Source organism: Chiloscyllium plagiosum, chromosome 2 (genome assembly GCF_004010195.1).
Source record: "Chiloscyllium plagiosum isolate BGI_BamShark_2017 chromosome 2, ASM401019v2, whole genome shotgun sequence".
Taxonomy (NCBI): Eukaryota; Metazoa; Chordata; class Chondrichthyes; order Orectolobiformes; family Hemiscylliidae; genus Chiloscyllium; species Chiloscyllium plagiosum.
The window spans coordinates 141,245,715-141,256,466 of NC_057711.1; positions in this window are offsets into that span (position 1 = coordinate 141,245,715).

Sequence of the window (10,752 nt, forward strand, 5' to 3'; positions counted from 1 at the left end):
GAAGCCAATTAAAATTCTCGGCAATAGTTAGTTATTGTGGAGATGGCAAGTATATTCTGGATAGTGGTTTAAAAATAAATTAATGTCAAGAGGGAGCATAGGACATAATCTTATATGTGCAGGATCAGTCATTTGTTAATAAAAGGGATAGACTTGAATCTGCTGCAATTATGTATTCCATTGCTACTCAAAGGACATTTTTTATCTGGTTGCAGTGAAGATTGTGTGTGTGTGTGTGTGTTTATAAAAATGTAATATGTGTCGCCAAATCCAGAAACAAAGAGAATAAGGCAACTAATAGCTAAAGTTTAGAACACAAGTCAGCAAATTTGCAAGACCATTGATGTTAATTAAGAAGGCACACAATGAGTGCTTTTTCCAGGGCGGTTTCCTGAACAAGTTGGCAGGCAAATACTGGTGAAGACCAAAGAGAGAAGTGTGCAAGAAGCTGCAAGAATTTGCTTTAAAGAATGAGAAAATGATTAAAATGTTCACAAATGTTGACATTTGCACAACTGGAATTAAGAATAAGGGAAAAAGAAGTTGGGCAGCACTAGGATTTATCAAATGACAATCCTGTGTCCTGTGCTGGTAATGACTAACTGCTTGCAAATTACCTAACAATCAAGTAGAGATGCTCAGTCTGCTGTTGCCAGAAACATCCATTGATGTGGTGCTGTTGGTATGTATCAGGATTATTGAAAACTTTATTAATAAAGGGGAGATTTTTCTGAATGAGGCTTGCTGATTGGCCTATAAAGATCTCAGTATTCACATTCAATCTGTCTGGAGCAGGATACTGTACTATTCTGTATTTGTAATTTCTGTCACTGCATCCTAATAAAACATTTTCTATGACAATTGCAGTATTCTGTGGTCAGGCCATTACTGGAAGGTATTGATGTGTGTGGGTTGATCTTGGGCAGGTTACCAATATTTATAGGTGTCCTCTACTCTAAAGTAAATATAAAGAACACTGATCAGTGCCCATGGATCTCCATACTGGCTTCAGGTATTTTAAAAAACACTATTAATGTACTTATTCACCTCCCCATCCCAGCTAGGTCATTTATGCATTATAACTAAAAACATCTGTGTGTCTCTTTTGCTGCAGACATTCGTTTTGATTTAATCAAAATGCAGAAGTATGTACAATATATTTGACACATGGGATTGTTCTCCTTAGAATAGCAAAATTCAGCACTGGCTCATTGGTAGCTCTCTTGCCTTAGTAACAGAAGGTTGTGATTTTAATTCCCATTCCAGAGAGACCAGTCTGAGCTGACACTTCAGCGTTGCACTAAGTGCTGCACTTTCTGGATGAAGTGTGAATGTAATTCCAAAGAACATTATAGTCTGCAAAGCATTTTAAGGTGTTCCAAGGTCATTATTATTTTGAGGAGTTTATAATAGTATTTTAAAATTAAGGTATTTTGTATGGAATAAATGAGCAATTTCAATGGCACATGGGAAGATAACCAAAGCACAGAAATTTAACAATTGATAAAAAGAACCAGTGAGCAGATATTCATATTTTAAAGTAGCTAGTTATGATTTGGTATGCATTTTCTGAAAAAGTGAAGGAAGCACATTCATTATAGTTTTCAAAAGGGCATTAAAATGAAAGGAAAAAACTGAAAATATATAGGGAAGGGCCATGAGTGGGTTTAATTGGGTAGCCCTTTCAAGGCAGTTGTGTTGCACCACACTGATTTTATGAAAATGTGTTTAAGTTGAGAGTGGCAACTTTTAGTTCTTTTACAGAATTGCAATAATGTGTTGCAGGAAAGATATGCTCTAGAGATTAAATGCAACACTGTTTTAAGGAAGTGAGCAAAAGCTGGGCGGATGGAATGTAATGTGGGGGAAATGTGAAGCTAAGCATTTTGGCAGGAAGAATAGATGTGAATATTACTTAAATGGAAAAAGACTACAAAAGGTAGAGAAAAGAGGGATGAATCATAAAAAGCTAGCATCAAAGTTCAGTGTGTAAAAGGGAAGGTAAATGGAATGTTGGCCTTTATTTCAAAAGGAATGGAGTGTAAAAGCAGGGCGATTTTACTAAAACTATACAAGGTGCTTATTCAGAGCACAGCTGGAATAATAAGCAGTTTTTGGCCCTTTATCTGAGAAGTGATATCCTAGTATTGGAGGCAGTCCATAGAAAGTACACTAGGCTGATACCCAGTATGAGGGGACTGATGAAGAGCCAATGCCAAAATGTTGGTTCTCCTACTCCTCGGATGCTGCCTGACCTGCTGTGCTTTTCCAGCGCCACACTTTTGACTCTGATCTTCAGCATCTGCAGTCCTCACTTGCTGCTGGTATGAGGGGACTGTCTATCGAGAAGGGGTTGAGTAGATTGGGCCTGTACACAATAGGTATTCAGAAGACTGAAAGGTGACCTTATTGAAACATAGACAATTCTTAGGGGACTTGACAAAGTGAATGTGGAAAGGTTGTTCCTCCTTGTGAGACAGTCGAGCACCAGGGGGCACAATCTCAGAATGAGTAGTTGCACATCTGAAAAAGAGGTGAGTAATTTTTTTCAGAGGGTAGTGAATCTGTGGAATTCTTTACCACAGAGAGCCGCCAAGAATGGGGTGGATGGAAGCTGAAGAAAAACATTATTGCATTGGGGCAGACTTGTGCTGTAAATGCAACCTGGGAAATTGTGCATATTGTTATGGACCAGACCAAACCCCCTCAAAATTTATTAAGACAGTCTAGACCTAACTTAAAGCTTTTGCGTTCCAGATGCAATTCAATTGGTCAAACTACTCAATGTTAACCAAAACACACAACTTTTACATTCTGGTTATAATACAAAAATTAAAAAGAATTGTGTTATGAAGTTGAAGGCATGTACTGTACCTTTGAGAGGATGAAAGCTGGCACACACCTGTCATGTCACAGAGTGTACTGGAAAATTAAAAGATGTAATATTTTGGCAATGACCTAGATATGAGTTGTTTTCACAGCAGTTCGAATTTAACCAATCAGTTTAAATTATGCCCCCCAAGATACTAAAACCCAATCCAATTTGAATTTTACAGTTTTGATAACATCGAACCAATGAGCTGAGCTGATGTTAAAAAGCAGGCATTTTGGACAGTTAGCTAGAAAGAGCACCATCTGAAAGACTGCTATTCATGACACTCTGTCAAAGGTACCTTTTTTGTATGAAACATCTTTGCTGCAGAACACCAAGGGAGGTCTACAAACAGAGGAAGGTCGATACTGGAGACGACAGCTGCTGTTTGGTTTTGAAATTGAGTTGCTGGAAATTTAATAGGAGCTCTATTGGACCAGAATATTGTTATAGAGTGGGAGGTAGATAACAAACCTTTGAAAAAGGAGGATTAGAGTTGTAGGCTTAGAGTTTGTAAATAGTTGTTTAATATTCATTTTAGAGTTAAAGAATAAAATTGTTATTTTTTCTTTTCATAGTGGAACTTAGGTAGTTCTCTGTCACTCATGCTTTAACAGGTTACGAGATGAGGTGAGCTTTTCTGTGTATTTGGTTTAATTAGCAGAAGTGTTTACTGCTGTGTTGTAACAATTGGCTTAACTAACTCCATTGAAGTGCTTAACAAAATAATGGATATATTAACTACTACTAATTAACTGTTCCAGTACAGTAACATTCCATAAATACACCTTTGGCAAAGGATAATTCAATAAAATTGGATTGTCTCACATGCAGTTCAAGCAGCAGGAAGAGAGCCCCAGCCTTTAGCTGTAACAGAGAGGAATAAGAGCTTCCACATCCAGCTTCAAGAGACCAGCAACTGCAGAAAGCTAAAGCTAAAAGTCCTGGTTCTGTGGGAGCTTGACCCCACCTATTCAGGCTGCTTCGATTGTTCCAATTTAAAAAAAAAATCCAAGGTCTCTCAAGTTGTTTACTGTATTGGCCTTGAGCAGTTTGTTTGGACCTCTGTTTGATTTTCCTCTCCCAACGTCCCCAACAGTACCCTTCCACCGACACTCGTTCGTTTGGCCGAACTGGTCCTCACCCTTAACAATTTCTCCTTCGAATCCTCCCACTTCCTCCAGACCAGAGGGCTAGCCATGGGCACACGTATGGTTCCCAGCTATGCCTGTCTCTTTGTTGGCTATGTAGAACAGTCGATCTTCTGTAATTACACCGGCACTACACCTCCTGAAATTACTCCCGAAATGAGTTTGATTAGTCTTTGAAATGTGGCTTGCACAACTTTCATACCAAATGGCATGACTTTATTAACCTGGTACAGTCCATTCGCCATCATGAAAGCCAAAATTTCCTTTGCTCTTTCAGATAAAGGTATCTGCCAGTATCCTCTGAGTGAGTCCAGCTTAGAAATATAAATTGCTTGTCCCTCAATACAGTCTCCCAAACATGGAATAGGATATGAATCAGATTTTATAACTGCATTGACTTTGTGATGGTCCACACATAATTGTTGGGTACCATTTGGTTTTGGCATCATTACTGTGGGTGAGCTCCATTTGCTGCAACTCAATTTTATTATATTGTCTTTGAGCATGGTCTTTTTGAACCTGTGCCAATTTTATCGGTTATGTCTAGAAGGACGTTGCTTAATTGGAATAGTATTTCCTATATTTACATCATGCATAATTAGAATAGTACTTCCCAACTTAGTCCCATGTATCTCCTCATGATTGTAATAAATCTTTAAGATCATTTTGATTTCTTCTGGAAGGTAACTCAATTTATCTCAATTTCTGAGAACGTCCTCAAATGTAATTTGAGGAATTAGATTAGATTAGATTACTTAGTGTGGAAACAGGCCCTTCGGCCCAACAAGTCCACACCGCCCCGCCGAAGCGCAACCCACCCATACCCCTACGTTTACCCCTTGCCTAACACTATGGGCAATTTAGCATAGCCAATTCACCTGACTGTGGGAGGAAACCGGAGCACCCGGAGAAAATCCGCGCAGATACGGGGAGAACGTGCAAACTCCACACAGTTAGTCGCCTGTCCAATTCAGAATCATCTGAACATGGTTCTTTTCCTGCTGTAACCAGTAACATTCTCCTTTTGCTTTCCTTCCCTGTCAAAATAGGTTGTGAGCATATTGACATGATACACTGAGATTTCTGTGAATAATTACTAAATAATTCACCTCACTCAATTTCCTTTTGACTTGATAAGGGCCACTAAGCCTTGCTTTTCAAGGTTCACCCACCACTGGGCATAACACTAACACTTTATCTCCACTATCAAAAGTATGAATTTTTGATTTCTTATCTGCTTCCTGTTTCATCACATGCTGTGCTACTTTCAAATGCTGTCCAGCCAACTTGCCCAATCTATTTAATCTTTCCCTAAAGTTTGACACCTCGTTCAAATATGTGGTCTTTGAACTCCCTGACTTACCAATTTCTCCTTAATTAATTTCAGTGGTCCCCTCTCCTCATAGAATTTCACTTTTGAATGTCATCCAATTATTTACCACTGATTTTCCTTCAAACAGCTGTAACCAATTCATTTCTTCCAGATCATCTCTCAGACTTGTAAAGTTTGCCTTCCCCCAATTTTGAAACTTTGCTTCTGTTCTATCTTAGATTATGCTAAATCTAAATGTATTATGATCACTAACTCCAAAATGGCTATTCTTCAACAGCCTGCCCAGCTTCATTTCCTGAGGCAAAATCTAGAATTGCGCCCTGTTTCATTCGACTCGTTACTTCTAGGCTAAAACAGTTCAAGAATTCTGTGCCCTCCGTGACTCTCAGAATCTGAGATTGGGTGAATTAAATTGTGAATCCCTATTGCCTTATTATTTTTTGCACTCAGAAATTTGCCTATATATTTGTCCCTCTACTTCACTCCCACAACTTGGGGGTCTATAACACAAACCCAGCAGTGTGATTGACCCTTCATTTGATCCTTCATTTAATATATAATTCCTCCTCACAGATGGTATTGATTCTTTAATCAATAATACTCCCAGCTTCGGGGCTTTTATGACACAGTGGTAGTGTCCCTACCTCTGGGCCATGAGGCCTGGGTTGAAGTACCACAAGCTCGAGTGATGTGTAATAACATCTTTGAACAGGTTGATTATTAAAAAATCTACTCCTGTCTTTGAGAACTTCTGTTGTGCAATAGTTGTGTTCCCCAACTCTGAGCCAGGGGCCCTGGGTTTACCTGCTCTAGAGATGTCATACACATCCGAACAGACTGATTTTAAAAAAACAGTTGGAATGTTTTTAAAATTCCCTTTTCGATTCTCTCTGAAAACATTATATCCCAAGATGTTGAGTGGTCATCTTTTCTCCACATTAAGCCAAGTTTTAGTTATAAAGATAATAGAGAAAGCAATGCTGTAGTGGTAATCACTTTAAATGGGTATGGTGTAAATAAACATCTGAACCTCAGGCTAATATTCTGAGACATTGGTTCTGAATTACCAGTTCAGTATGATTACAGTTGATGACTAATGGTGTAATTGCAATTCAATAAAAAGCTAGGCTAATGGTAACCACATAATCACCATCAATTGTTGTTAAAAACCCATCTGGTTCACTAATACGCTTTAGGGAAAGGGATCTACCTTCCTTACCTGCTGTGGTCTATGTGTGAATTTGGACATACAGCAAAGTGGCTAAGACTTCCTGAAGTTTAGTCACACTGCAGACTCTGTTCAGGCCTTCATACCCAATTTATATTATACAAGTTGTGTCACTGTAAAGCTGAAGGCACTTAACACCAGTGCCAACCCTGCTATGTAAATAACCTGCAACTTCTTTAAAACTCAAAGTTTTACACATGCCCAACAGATGTGTGACAATTGATAGATAAGTAAGTTACTGAACCTCAAAGGCCAGATAGGGAAAAGATAAAGAACATCAAATACTTTGGGTTCAGTAAGAACATTAATGGATCATACACATTTCATATTATAGGAATGATGGGAAATTCACTTAATTCCCATGATAGAAAATGCTGCACCACTTTAGAATTTTTACTTCGAGGGATGACATGATGGAGCAAGAGTGCATGTGATGTTAGGGTGATGTAATTTTAGAAAACATTTCTTTTTGAAAGATTCCACCAGATGGCAGAGTTTGCCACATTGACTAAACACTTGGAGCATAGACTGCATTTTACACATGATAACAAAATTCTAATTGTATATAAACTCAGTGGTAGCACCCTTGCTTCTGAATTGAAAGATAATGGTTTCAAACCAAATTATCTGGAGACTTGAGACAAACTATTTAGCTCAGTCATATTGCAGTGCTTGTAGGAATGTTGTGAGGTCCTGTTGTAATGCAATTATCTTTTAAATTCCAGAAGAATGTAAATCAAATCCCATCAAACTATTCAAATAAGGGAACTTCTGCTGTTCTGAGTTTATTATTCAACCTGCATCGTTTAAACATTATCTAGCCATTTATCTCACTGATGTTTGTGGTACCTAGCTTGGTTATTGACGGTTCTATATATAACTTTGAGTGAAGGATTCCTGTGGTGTAGTGGTAAAGTCCCTACCTCTGAGCCAGGAGATCCAGAGTCAACTCTCACTTGTTCCAGAGGTGTGTTTAAATAACTATAGCTTTCAATTGCTTAAAAGATCAATTCTCTCCTCCCCATGGCTGTACATATGGCTTGTGTTGTGCTATTGCACAAGAGATGATATTACCAAATGCTGCTTGAAATGCTATTACTATTCTTTGTTAATTAAAGAGATGCCATGCTACATGGTCTGTGTCTTTAATGTTAATGCTTGGATATATATTAAAAGATCAAATTGCGCTGCCACAATTTACAGCTTATGGATGACGTTTCCAGAATTGGAATAAGTCTAATAGTAAGGCTTTATTATTAAAGGGTAATTCTAACAATATTATTTTTCTTGACAAGGGTTTAAAACAGTAAAAAAGGATATTTCTCCTTAAATAAAAATATAGCCGATAATTTGCTGGCTGAACACATTGATATTAATTAGTCTGACCTCCACACCCATCAATACCATTTGTCCAGTTATAATATGGAATTTATCTTAACTCGCATTTTACTAACCTCTTCTTGTCATGTTTATGTGCATTATGATAATTTCAGCTTTTATGATGTTGAAGTGGTTTTAACTCTTTTAGGTATAAAGAGTAAAGTAAACCAAAACTAAATCACTTAAGTTGCTGCAGTTTTCTGTACAAGCTGTTACATATTGTGAGAATACCTATACCAAATGGATTGCAATGGTTCAAAAAGACAACTCACCATCACCTTCATGATGGCAACAAGGATGGGCAATAAATAATGGTCCAGCCAGCACACCTACATCCATAAAACAAACATCTGGGAAATTTAACTTGAAACTCCGAATGATCAGTTCACCTCTTCCAGAGGTCAGGAGTTTAAATTGTTGTTAATTTGTAGCTTCTGGATCTCATGGAATTTGATATTAAATCACTTTTTTGTATTTTTTTTGCTGACAGATCTTACACATTTTTTATCCCTCTTTCTTTATGGCTTCAGGTAAACAGCTGCATTTCTTATAGTTTGCTTATTTTTGTCCTTCAAAATTATGGCAAGTTTACCAAGTCCTTAGCTTGTAATGTACAATGACTGCAGACAGGAAAAGACAAAAACCCTGAAACACTCTGATTTTTGCCATGCAAGCAGCTTTTGTGTTCTTTCCAGTGTACTATCTCTAACCAAATTCTACTCTATTACCAAGTAATTACGAGATACTAGACTTTGATTATAGTTTTCTTTAAAAATCCACATTGATAATTGCAAAATGCTACAATGCATTATGTCTAATCATGAAATTATTCCGTGCTTCGATGGAAGTATCTGCTAGTAGAGGTCAGAGTGGGTAATAGGGTCACAGCCATGCGTCCTCTTCACCCCAGCCCCTACAAACATTTTGAGATAGATTTATGGGAGTGAAACTGAGCCAATCTTATATTGCTTCTTGTCAGCCACTGTGTTCAGTAATTCTGTGCCATTCCTGGTTGTGTGTTGCCCAGCAATGCCTATGTTATATTTTTAAATGAAAATGACCCTTGGAAAATCCCGAGTGCAAAATTCTGCTTTATATTAAAAAACAGAAATTGCTGGAGAAGCTCAGCAGGACTGGTGGTATCTGTGGAGAAAAAACAGAATTAATGTTTCAAGTCCAGTCACTCTTCGTCAGAATCCCAGTTCTTTGTTAATTTTATGTATTACATCTTGATCAATTTATTAAAGAAAGGCAGACTTAGAGACTGAAACATGATAGAATGCTGGAGATCTGCACAGAAGGCTGGTTTCTGCCATTATTTCCATATGTAATAAATTAGCAAGCTGTTTAACAGGTGAGACTAAGTACAGGGAATAAAAATGTTTTATAAAATGGTGAATAATGATATGTCTGAATTTGCTCAGCTAATGATACTCTCACCACTAAGATTATGGGTTTTAAATACCACTCCACAGACTTAAGGTCAGTCTTGGTTGAAACTTTAGTGCAATACTAAGGGAGTGCTGCATCATTATGGGAGCAAATTTTAAGATGAGACATTATATTGATGTCCTATTATCAGGTGAGTTCTCCCTGCTGTCGTCATCAATATTTCATCCATCAATGCAACCATCATCATGAAAATCAAATTATCTTGTGCTTTATCACACTGCTGTTTGTGGTATGCTATTTGGAAATGTCTTTCACATTGGGCTACATTACAGCAATAGGAGGTTGACGGGTGATTTGATAGAGGCTTATAAAATCACAAGGGACATAGATAAGATGAATGGTAAAGGGATTTTTTTTCTCCTAGGGTACTTGAGTTCAAAACAAGAGTGAATAATTCTAAGATGAGAGGAGAAAGATTGAAAAGAGACTTGAGAGGTGGAATTTTCACCAAGAGGATGGTTCCTGCATGGAATGAATTGCCAGAGGAAGTGGTGGATGCAAGTATAGTTACAACATTTAAAAGACATTTGGACACGTACATGAATAGGGCAAGTTTAGAGGGATATGGGCCAAATACAAGCAAGTAGATCTAGTTTAGTTTGGTAAACTTGGTTAGCATGGACAGCTTGGGCCAAAGGGCCTGTTTCTGTGCTGTATGACTAATTGGCTATGATGTGTTTTGGCATGATCCTGAGATCATAAATGATACTGTATAAAGTCAGATAATTTCAATAACATCTACCTGGCCACTGTAGCAGTTTTAGTCAAGAGGCTTGGTTGTGAGCCAACAAACATTCTTCTGGAAATTGTAGAGGGCAGGTGACTGGGGAAGTTGGAAGGACACTGAAGAAAGAGGTGAAAAGGAGATTGGTGAGGTTAGCCCCTTTTGGTGCACTGGGCTAGATGGTCAAAAAGATGGGAAAAGACAGCAGTGGGAGTTTACTGCATAATAGAAGATTGTGACCGTGCTAAAAAGGGCACATGGGGTAGCTATGACCTTGTTGAAAATGATGCAAACCTGGGATTATAATGAGAGTAAGAGTGCAAAGGATGGGTGATAGATTTGTAGACAATATATCTAAGATGGGAAAAAAGGAAGAGGGCATGACCAGATGACAGGGAGTAGAGCTGAGAAAGAATGGAGGGGCTAGTAAAAAAGAGGAGATATAAGTAATGGGCTTGATCTAAAGCAATAGCCTAACCAGCCTAACAAAACATGGCAGAGGTTAGGCAAAGTGATAGTTATGAAAAGAGATAGTGAGGAATCAATGGAACAGAATCAAAAGGACAGAAGGTTGTGGTGGGATAAATCCATGTATGGACTTTGTGTGGCCAT